This window comes from Haemaphysalis longicornis, unplaced genomic scaffold, assembly GCF_048455015.1.
Source record: "Haemaphysalis longicornis isolate Haplotype H1 unplaced genomic scaffold, Haemaphysalis longicornis Haplotype H1 scaffold_6, whole genome shotgun sequence".
Lineage (NCBI taxonomy): Eukaryota > Metazoa > Arthropoda > Arachnida > Ixodida > Ixodidae > Haemaphysalis > Haemaphysalis longicornis.
The window spans coordinates 110,684,101-110,698,233 of NW_027526407.1; the positions used below are offsets into that span (position 1 = coordinate 110,684,101).

The following is a 14,133-nucleotide window of genomic DNA, read 5'->3' on the forward strand; positions in this document are numbered from 1 at the left end:
AACAATAGAACAGAAGGCACCTCCAACATTACGTCGAGTTATATTACTTCTTAAAATAAGCACCAACGAGAGAAGTACATTACAATTCTCGTTAGCTCTCCATAACAGCGCTTGTATAAGACTAACACAAACAGCCGTGTCTTTGCGCGCCGAATACATATTAATTCCTTGAAAAGTTTATTCGGTCAAAAGGCTAGGAAGTATTACCAATCGCACATTAGAAACGGAGGTCATTTGGTTATTCTAGTCCATGGATCCAGACCAGCCTTGCTGATTGCTCTTCACCGTGACAAAAAAGTGAGTTTTTTTGGTCAATTTATTAGAGAACTAAAAAAACCCCGCCATCTCCACGAAGTGAATGATGATGAGGGGGGTGAAGCTCAAATGCTTATCGGTAAAATCATTTGGTTATTCTAGTCCATGGATCCAGACCAGCCTTGCTGATTGCTTTTCCCTGAGACTAAAAAAGTGATTTCTTCAGTCATTTTATTATAGAACTAAAAAACCTCGCCATCTCCACGAAGTGAATGATGATGAGAGGGGCGAAGCTCAAATGCTTATCTGTAAAACCGTGAAACATTCGCTCATGCATCATATAAAGACTCGACACGTCAAGCTTTTCACCGCTCCATTGAACAAGCCCGTCAACGACGTCGATGTTTGTTCTGATTATGTAGGATTTGTTTGGGACGATGAGAATCTCCATGAGTGAGTTGACGAATTGGGTTTGTGACATTTTAGCCACCTTAGCCGTCGGCTTCTGCAGAGCGTCTTGTGTCGCGTACACCCGGTACGTGTTTTCATCTCGTAGGCGACGAACGACAACATCTTTGTCTTCCTCTCCTCTTTATTTGGTAGCAACGAACGCATTGAACGTTTTGATCTCTTCGGCCCATCGTTGGTTGGCCAGTCCCTAGAGGAATCCTGCCACAATCATCGTCATTCCGCCTTGCTTGGCAGCAACGAGGGACTGGACAGGGCACGAGCAAGAGGAGCTTCGCCCCTAAAATCAAAAGAAAAAAACGCTATGGGCCATTTCTATACCCCGCTCGGTAACTAAGTGTCGTGGCCTGTATAAAATTCTAGCACTCTGTGCCAATGTTGTGTGCACCGACTGCGGATCTTTGAACCCCAGATGATTGCTTATGTTGCCTCTTGCCTATGGATTAGCGTCTTGCCTGTGGCCACTTGGATTTGTCCATTCTGCTTTGTACACAACAATGGTCGGCTGTAAAATATAGTAGCACAATGGTTGTCTATGTTGGGTTCCCTCACTATGGATGTTTTACCTTAAGTGGTGCATTTGAAACGCAAATTGTCAGAATGTGATGGGTTCCAGGGAGCGACAATTTTCAGTTGTTTTTAGGCAAGTTTGTCGTTCAGCATCGTATTTATTTTCCGTCGGCATTATTGGGGAAGATTGAGCTTATACACTGGCAAGACACCGACAAAGCACTTGTTTCACGTGTAAGAATCAGACTCAAACTCGGCCTTTGCGGCTGTTTGCCGACCAATTGAATCGACGAATAATTTCTGGGGTTTGCATTTCAAACTTCCCAAGCTGAAATTCCCCCAGAAGCCCAAAAACGTAGTTCTAATTTCATGGGCGAGTTATAGATTTGTTTTTCATTCAAATTGCGTGTGAGCGCCAATGTTGTTATATACCTTAATGAAGCACTGGACATCGCGATATTCAGTTTAGCAAACTGAGCCAAAATTATGAGCGGGAAACGTGATGAGTGGTGGATCCTGCTAGTAGGTGCGCAGAGTGATGGTGGAACGATAACTATATCGCCCACTTTGGCAGTTCATGAAGACGCTCCCCGCAAACTCGGAAAATCTAAACCCAAAACTGCCTAGCCTACTTGCTTAGAAACATAAACCAAGGTGTTTTGGTAACGAAGACTTGTTCAAAATGATCTACTCAAAGGCGTACGTTCTAAATAAAGAGCGCCACCCAGAAAATGACGAATTCCTATGTCTATATGCTCCTTAAGGTACACCTCAGAAAGTGAGCCTGGCCCGCCCGCTGGCTCAGTGGCTAAGGAATTGTGCTGGTGATGCCGAAGATGCGGGTTCAATTTCTGGCCGCGACAGCGGTTCTTCTGATGCTGGTGAAAAGCATGAACGCCCGTGTGGTGGAGATTTCAGCACACGTTAAAGATCCCCAGCTGGCCAAAATAGTCCTTCGCTCTCCCCTACGGTGTGCCTCATCGCCTGAGTACCGTCGTGCCATTGACTCCACAATCAATCAATCAATCAATCAATCAATCAATCAATCAATCAATCAATCAATCTATTTATGTATCTAACAATCAATCAATCAGCGCGTGAGCGTCGCCACTGTCAACGTCTTTTGCCTTCAAGCTATCCAAGACGGAAAATAATTTTGGAGACCAAGTACTAGCGCCTGATTTTTCTTCACCAGCCACTCCAAACTTATTTTCCCTGCTGCCTGCTGCGTGGGCATAACAAATAAACTAGCGCCAGAGTATAGTATAATTATATAACGGAGAAAGGTTTCATAGTAGCATTTTTCGCAAATGAACAAATAAAACTGCGTCACTGTTGGTTTTTCTTGCGAGCAGGTAGTCTCAGTAGATTAATTTTTTATACAGTACGCTTTGAAGTAGCGAACTTCGTAAAGCACAAAAGCAAAGTAAACAACAGGTCAAAGATATATCAGTTCCTCTTTATTCAGGGGCGATACGTCTAGAGAATGGTCGAGGCAAGCAAGAAGCAAACTTCTACAACACAAATTAGCGAAACCCAAGGGCACTCACAAACGACCACCGTTTGTAGTGGATCGCGCTCTCTGGGGCTATTTTGTGAGTAGAAGCGAAAATAAACCCTTTTGTCGATATTTTAAACTCGTTACAGGTATTGACGTGGTCAAAATTATTCTGTAGCACTCCGCAACAACGCGATATACCCCAGCAATAGATCCGCAGCGCACAGCGCGAGCAGTGTAAATATAACTATTTTTTATGGTGCGCTTTATAAACTTGGGAAGATGAATTTTCAGTTCAAACCTTTGTAATAGACCGACGTTTTGTATCAAAAAAAGTTTTTAAATAAAGCATTGTATGAGAAAGAAATGGACCACAAACAAAGTGCTATGGGTACGGCTTCGATTTTCCTTCCTGAGCTGAGCAACGTTTTTTTTTTTCAGGGACCAGATCGTAAGAGCCCAAACATTTCCCTTGCATCAGGAGTAAATGACAGAAACGAGTTTTTTAACATGTGAACAAAAAACGCCGGTGCTGCAAATTTCTGGAGCCCGAGCATTCTTCAGCTGCAAAAAAGTGCACCGAAAGGTTCTGCTCAGTATTATGTACTTGTTAAGCCTTGTTTATTTGACAAGGAAAAGTATTTAGAAAGTGCAAAGAAGAAAAAGAGGGTGGGACGACAAGGAAGCAATAGGAACTCTCGCAGGGAGAATTACTCAGAGGCGGTCGGTACGTGCAAACGAAGGATAACTCCCCATGTACCCACGAATTGAACACGCAATTTTTAATAAAGCGTTCGAAGTTTGCAGCGTCTGTGGCAACTGTGGAGCACTGCGAACAAATTCACAGATGGGCCTCGCAGTGATGGTCGGTGATTACCAGCCGCGTCCATGCTACACCTACCAACACTTTTTGCCCTTCGAACACAGCGACGGTCCCAGGATCTGCACAGTGGGTCTTGATGTTAAGGGCACCTATACCGTTTGCACGTATATCCGACATACGTTTGTACGACACAGCTTGTGTACTACCTGCGTTCGCCAGATACAGCTATGGCCACAACTTTGCCCTGGACAGAGTTTTATCATTCGGCATAGGATCATTATTAAACAGTCCACTGATCATTACACCAGTCCACTAGGGAAACCTAGGTGGTTCAACTTCCCCACATGACTACAAGTATAATTGTGTTTGTGGTAGACATTGTGCAAGTGCTATTTTTTGAGTTCGTACCATTTTCTGTTAGTCATTTATTTTGCCTGAGGGGCATACGGTTTCTTGTTTGTGCAGGATAATATACATCAGCTACACACGCTACCCCGTGCAATACTGTGTTCATGTGACTTCTTGTGACAGATTAAAAAAATCGTTTATAATCAACTGGACACTTTACTTCCTTCTTTCAAATACCTTCGGTGAGCAACGTTGTTTTGCAGAAAACTGGTGCATATTGACATTGTTTCAAACCTACTCTGCAGATACGTGAACGCCGGTGAGAGGGTCCTTCTGAAAAAATAAAAGTAGGGGTATATTCGGGGCATTATGAACTGTAAAAAGTTATAAAAACCACCTCGTTGACAACCAATAAAAACAATTCCAAATAAAAAGATGCGGACCTAGTAAGACTAAAAATGGCAGTTTCGTGACCAAAAACTGCTGCAACAAAACGGTTTGGAAATTCGAGTGAAATGCAGATACGCTATATTTTGTATTAGAGCAAAATATTTACACATGGCGTTTTGCATAAGCAGACGAAAAATAATTCAAAATAGTTTCAGAAGGCCGACAAGTCTTCAGCTTTCTGGCGTACTGTGATGTCTGTAACACTGCCTGCGTTGTCGAGAGGTACTAAAAGGAGCCATAATTTGTTGTAACTATAGTTCCCCCAACAAGAAATCTAACCATAACCGAAAGTGTGAACATGATACCACGAAAAGTAATAAAAACAAGTACGAATGGCTGCGACATCTCAATGTGGAGTTTTTTTCTTGTCCTCGTCTTCTGTTCAAAGCTGGAACGCTTTCCCACATTATCTATTCAGCACAAACTAACACCCACTTCAGCTCTGCTAACGTTGGAAAGAATCATAAGTTTTATTGTAGTATTATTTTCGATTCCGATATATAGGCGATATCACACATAAACACAATAGATCCATAAAAAAAATGTTCTACCATTCAAACAATTAAAATTCGACAATTCATATTGCAGAAGAACAGCTCTAGGTGCAACTTACGACCAGGGTGTTAGACCTACTCATTCCAAGTTTAACAGAAAAGTAAAATGAAACCTCGCCAGTCAAAACTCTTCATATGAACACATCCTAATTAGGTTTCACGTGCTCACCTATCAGGTGAAGTTTTAGCGTTCAACGAAAAACAAAATGGTTGCAATGTTAGCACAAGTGTGAACAACCTTATGGAAACGCAATTCCCTCAGCCAGCGGTGTAGAAAGCAAACGTCCCCGGCCCCACCCCCTCCTTGAAAATTTTACGAGAAACAGACTACATGTCGCTGGTACAGGCAGTTTCAGCTTTAGAATTGTGTAAAATATGCATTGCACCCAGACACTTCTTCTGAAGTTGTGATTTCAAAATCTGCGCTATTCAATTCCAAATGTTTTCTCCCAGTAAAAGTAATATCCCCTCTTGGGTACTTTGTTCACAATTTGGTTTGAGATTTTTCTGAAAGCGCCATCGCATACCCAAGCAAAGAAGGCGGTTGGAAGGTGCCTTTCGCATGGAAAGAAGTAAAGACGACAAAGCCCTCGTGCTTATGTCGGAGAAGAGGCTTGGCCAAGAAATAAAAAAACAAAGAACTAGAAAAATCCGACGGAGGTAGAGTGGGTGCATAAAGGGATCGGTGAGCTGTTCGCTGTATGTAAACAAGCAAAAAACCTCACCCCGGAGGCACAACCTTCTGCAAGACTGGCTTCGATATCGTAGCGTTGGCAACGCAGTAGCTTTTTTCTACCAGGCAGCATACAGGACACGACATCCGGTTCACTGCGATCCACTCCACAGCCAATTGCAAGAGCACCGACGTCATTGCCAAACCTTGAATCTCGCGCCCTTCCTCAGCCCAAACACTCCAATAGAGAAGTTTTCTCATTAGTGATCTAGAGATTATATCCGGTTTGATTTTCATTGGTATATTGTGAAGCTCAATCTGTTCCATCAAAACCCCTTTATCTAGCACGACGTCAAGCACCTCCTTTCGTTTCAACCAAGTCGGCCTTACCACGTCGTCATAAAAATGCGCTGCTCTCTGGAAATGGCGTGCGGGTGTGGCCTGTCAGAGTGATTTTCATGGTCCACGAGGAGTGTCCTGAAGAGGTGTCGAGTACTTGGTGCGGAATATAAAAAATTGTTTTGAAGGAGAAGAACATGTTTCGGATGTGAATATAGAGGGAGGCAAATGCCGCTGAAAAAACAAGGCCACTCGCGACAGACACAACACTTCGAATTTATGAACTCGACGTTTCCGTTTCATATAGCAACACATCGCTCGCTGAGAACAATATATCAAAGTCATTGACGTTAAATTAGGACTTCAAAATTGCAGACCTACAGCGTCACGTCGTAAAAAAACAGGGCGGTCTCCACCAACGTGAAACCTGGGCGGGGTGATGCATACAGGGTACAAGTGTATTTAAAGATTGTGTCTCTCTTGCCCCACAGCGCGGGGTAATTGGGCGCTAGAGAAGTGCATGTGGGAGGAGCAATCGCGTGCTTGCTGAAGCGCTGGTGCCCTGGCTCGCGCTGAACTAGATTTAAGCAATAAGCCAGATAAAGTTTAGCTGTAAGTAGTCTTTGTGTCGCATGCCACAGCATGCGTTCTATTGCAAAGCGTTGGAAAATTAGCGTCCACGTGTTTTTGTACCATGACTATAGGAGACAACATGAGGCTCCTTCTGCCCAAGCCCCTTAGGTGGTTCGCCCTAAAAGGACGCAAAGAGCATCGAGTCAAACCCGCGTGGCGCAAAAGGCACTATGGGGGCGGTCAGCGATGAGACAGCGTAAAGAACACAAAATGAGGAAACCATTTTGAGCCCGTGACAACGAAGGTAAAGGGCGTGTTCCTGGTGCAAGATGAAAAAAATGCAGAGCGTACCGCGAAGGCAGCTATCTCTACAGACTGGAGAGGAATATAGTACCGCGATTGAGGGTAGAGTGCTGCCCATACTTACGTCGGAATAATTCCCTAACTGAGCACAAGTTTTTCGGATACCACTGACCTGAGTGGATGTGCCTGCTCTACCATGTCCTTGTCAGAAATTCACCAATCTTGATTGCATGGTGGCAGTGGTTCAGATGAAAATGTTGCGACGAAGTATCGCAATTTTGTGTAATACGTAGTTTTATCCTTGGGGGCTGAGACTTGTGTACGGCAGTTACCACTGCCCTGCCGAGGTACGGAGATTTCTTTCTCGTAATCCGCCCTCACGAAAGCCAGGCTATCACTATGCTCCGTGGCAGTAACACCCTGACGTGCAGTAAGTGGGGAAGATAATGGGCTTATACAAAGGTTTTATGTAAACAGTATTAGACCAACCTCGGGAACACTATTCTAAAAAAAATTGAGCTCCCCTTCGCAATTGAGATCCCGCACGTTACGAGTTTGGAGTCCCGCCGCACTGTTATAGAAATAATGTAAGTGTCCGGAAAACTGGGCGCAACCGCAATTAAATTGATGTAATCAGAAAGGGTGGGCATCGCACGAAGCTATTGTAGTAAATAATATTGAGCGGTCAGGTGAGTGGGAACTGGAAAACACTTTGGTGGCACCCCTACGACAGCCATGCCGCCGATCTACCTAAAATGGGCCACACGGAGGTTGCATAAACACAATAGGGAATAGTCTGGTTTCAAAACACCGGAATAGACTTTGGGAGAAGCGCATCAAAAACATATAAAAAATTGTTTGTTTGAAAGAAAATACAAAAAGTAAATAGTGGAAATTAGTGCCAAACTTCAAAGGTTTTGGTTACTGTATGAGGAGGTGTAAAGAGGCGCTCTTAATGAAGGAAGAGTCGACCGTGGCATATAATTGAAGAGTGCGGAGCGTGTGTCGTTCTTGATGAAGAGCACGTGGTGAAAAAGAGAGACAAAGAGACGAAAAGGAAGCAGAAGGGGCGGGGAATTCGGTGGCAGGGAAAAAGAAGCGATCGTAGATTTAATGGCATCTCGCCAACGCCCATGGGACCTCATGGTCCAGACACAGTCTCCTTTTAGCCTTAAACTCTTTAGCGACGTCTCTGCAACTGCAATGACACAGCAACCTTACCCTACAGGCAATAGCACGGTTAACAATGCCGCTTCATCTCTCGGGCGCGACCGCAGCAACGGCTAGTGCATGTGTTCCCGCTCACCGTCATTTATACAAGCGCATGTAACGTTGAATTCTTCTGGGTAGGACCTTTTAGAGTACTCTACGAAATATTGTCGTTTGCATTGTCTTTTGCGTATTTTGTGAGGAATCTCTACCGCCAAAATAATTTCTCAAGATTACACCAACATACATCGTCTTTATCCTATAGTTCGGGCTGACCTCCTCATTCACCAAAGCATTCCAGGCTTCAGGGGATTTAATGGGTTAATTTTTTCCTACTCGTCCAAATTAAACTTCCCTAGTTTCCATGGTAAAATTACGTATGCAGCCCGATGTATATACATTCAACACACTTTTGTAGACTGAACACTGCAAGAGGTTCCATAAACCTACCAATAATATGTTGCCTTGCCGCTCTTTCTTCTCCCTGCAGCCATGAGTCTACTAGGTTTATGGTGTTTGTCACACTGTACACAGAGGCCATTTATCCTACATTTATGTTCTTCCCAATATTCCCGATTTCGCGTAATGCATGTTCCTACTAGAAATGGTAGTGTCCCTAGATGTATCCAACTCGTGTTCAAGGATCTTATGTCAGAAGGCATTTACAAGGACCACCTTTCATGAGATAGACTCCCACAGCAGTAGCAGGGGTGGGGTTCCTTTCTTCCGTGTTTTGTGCAGGGGCTAGTGTAAATGTTAGTCCGACATTTGCGTTTTTGTACCCATGTTTAGGAAAAAGTAATGGTTATGCTTCGTGAAAGATTCCGAAAATTGTGAGGTATTCTAAATAAAGTGCGAACCGGAAACCCAGACAGAAAAGGAGAAACAGCAGGCCTGAAGCAGGTGGGCCACAGCAGCACGTGCCATAGAAGCCACCCTCCCTGACAGGTGAAGGAACTCAATGCGGCACACAGGGTGCCTCGGGCGAACGCTGACGAGAGGAAGGAGCTTTGGTTAGTACTGTCCATGGAGCTGTTTATACCGTGACGGGTGCAGTGGGTAAGTTCAACGAAAATATGAACAGCATAAATACAGAATGACCGAGAGGTATTGTGCGTTCACGTTCTTCCTAATTTGTAAGCACGTCTGATACCTTTCGTTATTTTAGCCATTGGCTATTCTGTATACCGTCTGTGAGCAACAGTCTATCCTGTGTCAATGCAACTGCGCCTATCTTCGGCCTAATGAGGTAACCGATGCTTTCAAAGTAATACTTCTCAGTGGTCTAGGATCTGCTGTCCCAGATCTACCACGCTGAGGAACGTATAACTGTAAAAATAAAACAGCAGTATAATACTCGCTTTCACAGGCTTATAGTGTAACAAACAATCTCTAAAAGTATGATTCGAGGTTCTTCCACTTAGACCAATAACATACCGAAATTATGAAGATGATATTCACAACAACTATATGTATACCGTAACGGCTGCATTTCATACAGAAAAGCACAGTTTACGTCAAGAACTGATGCCCCATCTACTCTCATTTTAATATTTCGCTTAATTTCTGCCCATAAATGTTTTTTCTGCCATTAGGATATTTGCATTGAAATGTTACATTAGTGCTACGCAGTCACAATATATATACGTACTCGAGTGAAAAGTGGTTATTGCGGTGCAACGTTGCTCCTACTAAAAGCATTGACTTCAAAAAGATATAATATTTAGATGAGGATGGCCACTTTTATCAGACACGAAAGCCGAGGAGTGTGTTCTTCACTAAGTAAAGGTACCGGTTCTTTTTATTCGGTGGGTCACGGTTGAAGTGGCAGTTGATCAAATATCTGTACTGATGATGCTATACTATAGAAATGATATTTAGGCCATAAATATTTTTACAACAGCGAATTTCGCGATACTCAGGCCAATGGGCAAACAAAAATTGACAAACAAATCTTTATAAGTTCAAGGTTTCTACATTCCTTTTTATCCAGATTCGTAGAATCCTTTAGCAATTCATTTAAACATTTTGGTCAATTGAAATGCATTTAAACTTGATAGTCTCAATTATTCACCTTGACCGCTTTGGGCCTAGATTACCCAACAAATGATTCTAAAAATGCCGTTGGTGTTAAAGAATGAAAATGAAACAACAACAAAAGGTAATGATTTTTGTGTGCAATTCTGTCATACATCTCTGTTACTAAGCCCAGCATTGGGAGTTTTTTCGGATATTACGGTGAAAATACGTACCTTCTATATGCGGCACAAGTCGGTGAAAAGTAGAGTTTTTTTCCCATTGCACGGAGGACGCAAGAACGCGTCAATGCAGTCCTGTGTAGGGGGGCGCTTGATAACTCTGTGCTTCACCCTAAGGTCGCACCAGTGCCTACCCCCGCCTAAATGTTGGGATCAAAATATGCATGGCAGTAATAATATTTCAACTGTGAACTAATGTCTTAAACTTCTAAATCACCCCACCACTAAGTTATCTTTTACTCTAAACGATCAAAACGTTTTCGATGGAAGAAACAACTACCCACTAGTTTGAATTATATTGGTTTCCTTTCTGCTGTCCCATCTATTAAAAATGGCATTGGAATTGTTTGCAGTATATCAGCAGTTCACATGTCGTGTGGATTTTAACGCACCGTAAGGCCTTTTTGTCCTTTGTGTCACTATCTATTCTTGACAAAAAAGTCTTAGGTCTACAACTTTTGCACTACATTCTGTTATACAAGTATTTGCTTTCGATTTTTCAGTTGCACCAATATCTTCTTGTGACAAAATCCCACAAGACTTTCGGTATCGTACAGGAAGTTCCTTGTAAAGCAAAGTTTCCCGTCCACCTAAATGCAGCCATACGGCTACAAAGGAAAGCTATACAGCTTTCTCGGAAACTTCGCAGTTGAAGAAAAATTCGTCCTTGTCCAGCATTCGAACCCGTGACCACTGCTTAACCGGAGCAGTCGCTCTACCAACTGAGATAACCAGGAGGCTAGTCGTTAGTAGCGCGAAAGCGAATTGATCAACAACTCGATGTGAAGACAGGTGTTAATCAACCAGATTTAGGGAAAATCTCCAAGGTGGAGTAAGTTTCTGTAAAGAAAAGTTTAGATGGATGTCATTTAGGTGGATGTGAACACTCTCCTTTACAGAAACCTACTCCACCTTGGGGATTTCCCCTAAATCTGGTCGAGGAAGTCCCATAATTTTGCGGGTGTACAACACCATGTTTTTACTACTAAATTTGCATTTTCTTGTGTGTAAACGGTTTATTATATTTTCTTTAATAAAAGAGCCACCGTGACTTATATTATATTACTTATTGGTTTTATGTGACGATTCTCGAATACAGCTCGATTATCGAATACATTCTCGAAGAGGACCCACAAAAGTAATAACAAGTGAAACTGCTCTGCTCTACTTTTCATTTTTTAGTGTCAAATAGTCTTTCATTTAAACCATGGAACAAATTACTCTTCACATGCATACCTCGTAACTGTAACAGTTCCGTGGCCGCGAAATGGATAAATACTGTTGCAATAAAGGGCCATCCGAACTTGTTCGGGGAAAGAAAATACTGACTCCAGCTCTAAACACTTAGGGAAATGTTTGACAGCAAGCCACAGCAACATTGCTCTGCAAAGGTAAGTGTTGCAGAGTAGTATCGTCGCGCAATGACAATGTGTGTGGCTGCCTCACTGTATTTAAAGACTAAGCGATGAGCCAGATATTTAGACCGGGTATTTCCTTCTGCCATACGTAACTTAGTTTGATACCTACGCAGTGAAAATTACCAGTGCACTGTACGAAGGGCTATGCGCTGGTTGCAAGAGATTGCTACAAATGCTTTTCACGGCCGGATACAGAAAGGCTTCATTAAACTGCTTAGATGTTATGCCTCACTTTGTATTTCCTGCCTCAACATAGGAAAGTTGTATGCACATTGAAAATTTTAGTTTATTTTTAAATTATGTCTTAATATTTAGGAGATTGAAAGGCAATTTATGATTTGCGTGATTGAAACAGGTTCACCGGACGCAGCGCCTACGCTTACGTTCACCTTTCGTGAAATGTTATCGTGTCAGATATGTCATTGATGAAAAAAGGATCACAAAGCAGTCGTCTCTCGTACGGTGACCTCAGTTGTCTGAATAAGAATCACGACTTTTGGTTAGGCGAAGCAGTTATTGTTGGTGGCTGCAGTAAGTTTGATCGATGGGACAAGAGGGGTGACTCTTCGCGACACGATAGCGCTCAACCCACCTTGCTTAGGTTTTGCAACTTGGGGTGCTTGATGGCTATCTATGCCGGCACTAGTGCTAGCAGTATTTGGACAACTCTGTAAAACTTATTTGTTTTTGTTTTCATTTCTATTTACATCAAGTTGAACAAAGTAATATAACAATCGATTTTTCCACGGTATAACTACGCGTTTCCGTTCCTACGACCAAAGCAGCAGCAAAGGCTTGATAAACTAAAATGAGCGAACTGGTTCACCTTATAATTGTGACAGCTGAAAAGTTGGCGTCTGGCGTTTTCTTATGGTACTGTTGTGCAATTTCAAAAAAACGTATTCTTCATTTTTGGCGTGTTCTGTTTTTTCAAAGACAGCGAAGGTATCATTTAGCATGAAACGTTTCAGTGCATGAATGTCTGGCCTATTTTAATAGCACATTCCTGGGGTGGCCTCCCTGGGGCTGGAGCAGCTGACGTAGCAGTTTCCAGTAATTGCTTAATGTTCTAGTGAAAGAACATTAGCACCACCACATTATTTTGCTAGGAAAAAAACGTTCGTATCCAAAAATAGTTTCCTTTAAACAAGTAAACACGTCTAGTCCAGTGCAGTTTGTATTTCTCATGTGTAAAGAAGAGTTTCGTAAAAGCATGTTGTCTTTTTTGTGTTTTAACGGTAGTTTCTTGACCTGGTGTGTCGCCTTCGGCATTTTTCACGAAAGGTGCGTGTTTTACTGCTGCTGGATACAAACGCGAACACTAGTGCTCTGATTTGAGAGCTACGAACTAAGACTTATCAACAGCTCAATGTTTATCAGAAGCTTGATGGCGAGCTCTGCGTTATGTGGCCATTCTATGCCTCAAGGTATTTGAGGTATTTCAGGCGTGATGTAGTACATAAACAATCTCTTGTGAAGCTCTGAGCATTCGCTGTTACAAGGTTTGGCTAATGCAATAAAATGGCTCTGAAGGCAGGCGCCCTTGTAATACCTCAATGTCTGACAAAACATTTAAACCCTCCTAAATCGCCTTTTCAGCGACCGGAGAGACTTTGGCTATTTACCGAGTGTTCATATTATCGCACCTATCGTCTTAACAACACAGAGTGCTTTCAAAATTACCAAACTTTTCTTTTTAGAAAAGTCAGCTAAAAATACAAATTCGCGGTTTCCCGGGGTGGTAGGATAGACTAATAGGACACGCGATGGGCATTCTGTCTTTCACTTGGTTTTCAACCCGAGCCATTTTTTTCGGTTTCTTCGTGGTGTACAGAAGCACGTTCTTACACTGTTGAAATCTAGAAATTTTAGGTGCGCCTTTGCTTTGTGCTACTAATCTGAATCAGCTAAAGCTTGACCGCGGAGGAATGCGCCCTTGTTTTCCCACTTTGACTCTTGTGGGGATTCCGATTAAACCCAATTGCGCCAGAATCAGTACAAGTATCGCAGATTGTTCAGCTATAGAACAAATGAATTTAGGCGGGATGAGAAGTGGCATCCTATTTAGGAGAAACAATATTTAACCCGGGCGAAATAATGGTGCTTTTCTCTACAAGAAAGTAGGCGTATAAAAGGCAACTGCTATCGTTGCTTGTGGGATACATATCTGAGGTTTGTCCTAGTTCGACATCGTACAGGTTAGTGGTATTGATGATAATCTCCAAGCACTGTTTTTGTGAATTCTGACTTATCGTTTCCCCAAATATTATTTCACTAGCGATGAAGAGGCAACTTTATGCTTACCTCTTAGGGACCAAACAAAAAACACTGCACAGGTTCTGCATTTGCTTGCGTGGACCAACATTTCAACGCTCGTATCTGTTGGTATACCAGCTTGAAAAACATAAAAAAAGGTATCGTATAAGACTGGGTAAATAAACACTTTACAATGAG

At 42.6% G+C, this 14,133-nt stretch overlaps 1 long non-coding RNA gene across 2 annotated transcripts in view; it reads right to left on the reverse strand.

The window, feature by feature from the left end:
- Window positions 1-888: 888 nt before the first annotated feature.
- Window positions 889-14,133, reverse strand: part of LOC144141115 (uncharacterized) — a 46,367-nt gene continuing 33,122 nt past the window's right edge. Inside the window, exons 4-6 of one of the 2 annotated variants that reach the window (XR_013316440.1) lie at window positions 13,984-14,073; window positions 10,256-10,401; window positions 889-1,003 (exon numbers count right to left, since the gene is read on the reverse strand). This is a non-coding gene — a long non-coding RNA (uncharacterized LOC144141115). Of the gene's footprint in view, window positions 1,004-4,098; window positions 4,236-10,255; window positions 10,402-13,983; window positions 14,074-14,133 lie in introns of those variants that run through there. The other variant, XR_013316439.1, reaches the window with a different exon arrangement.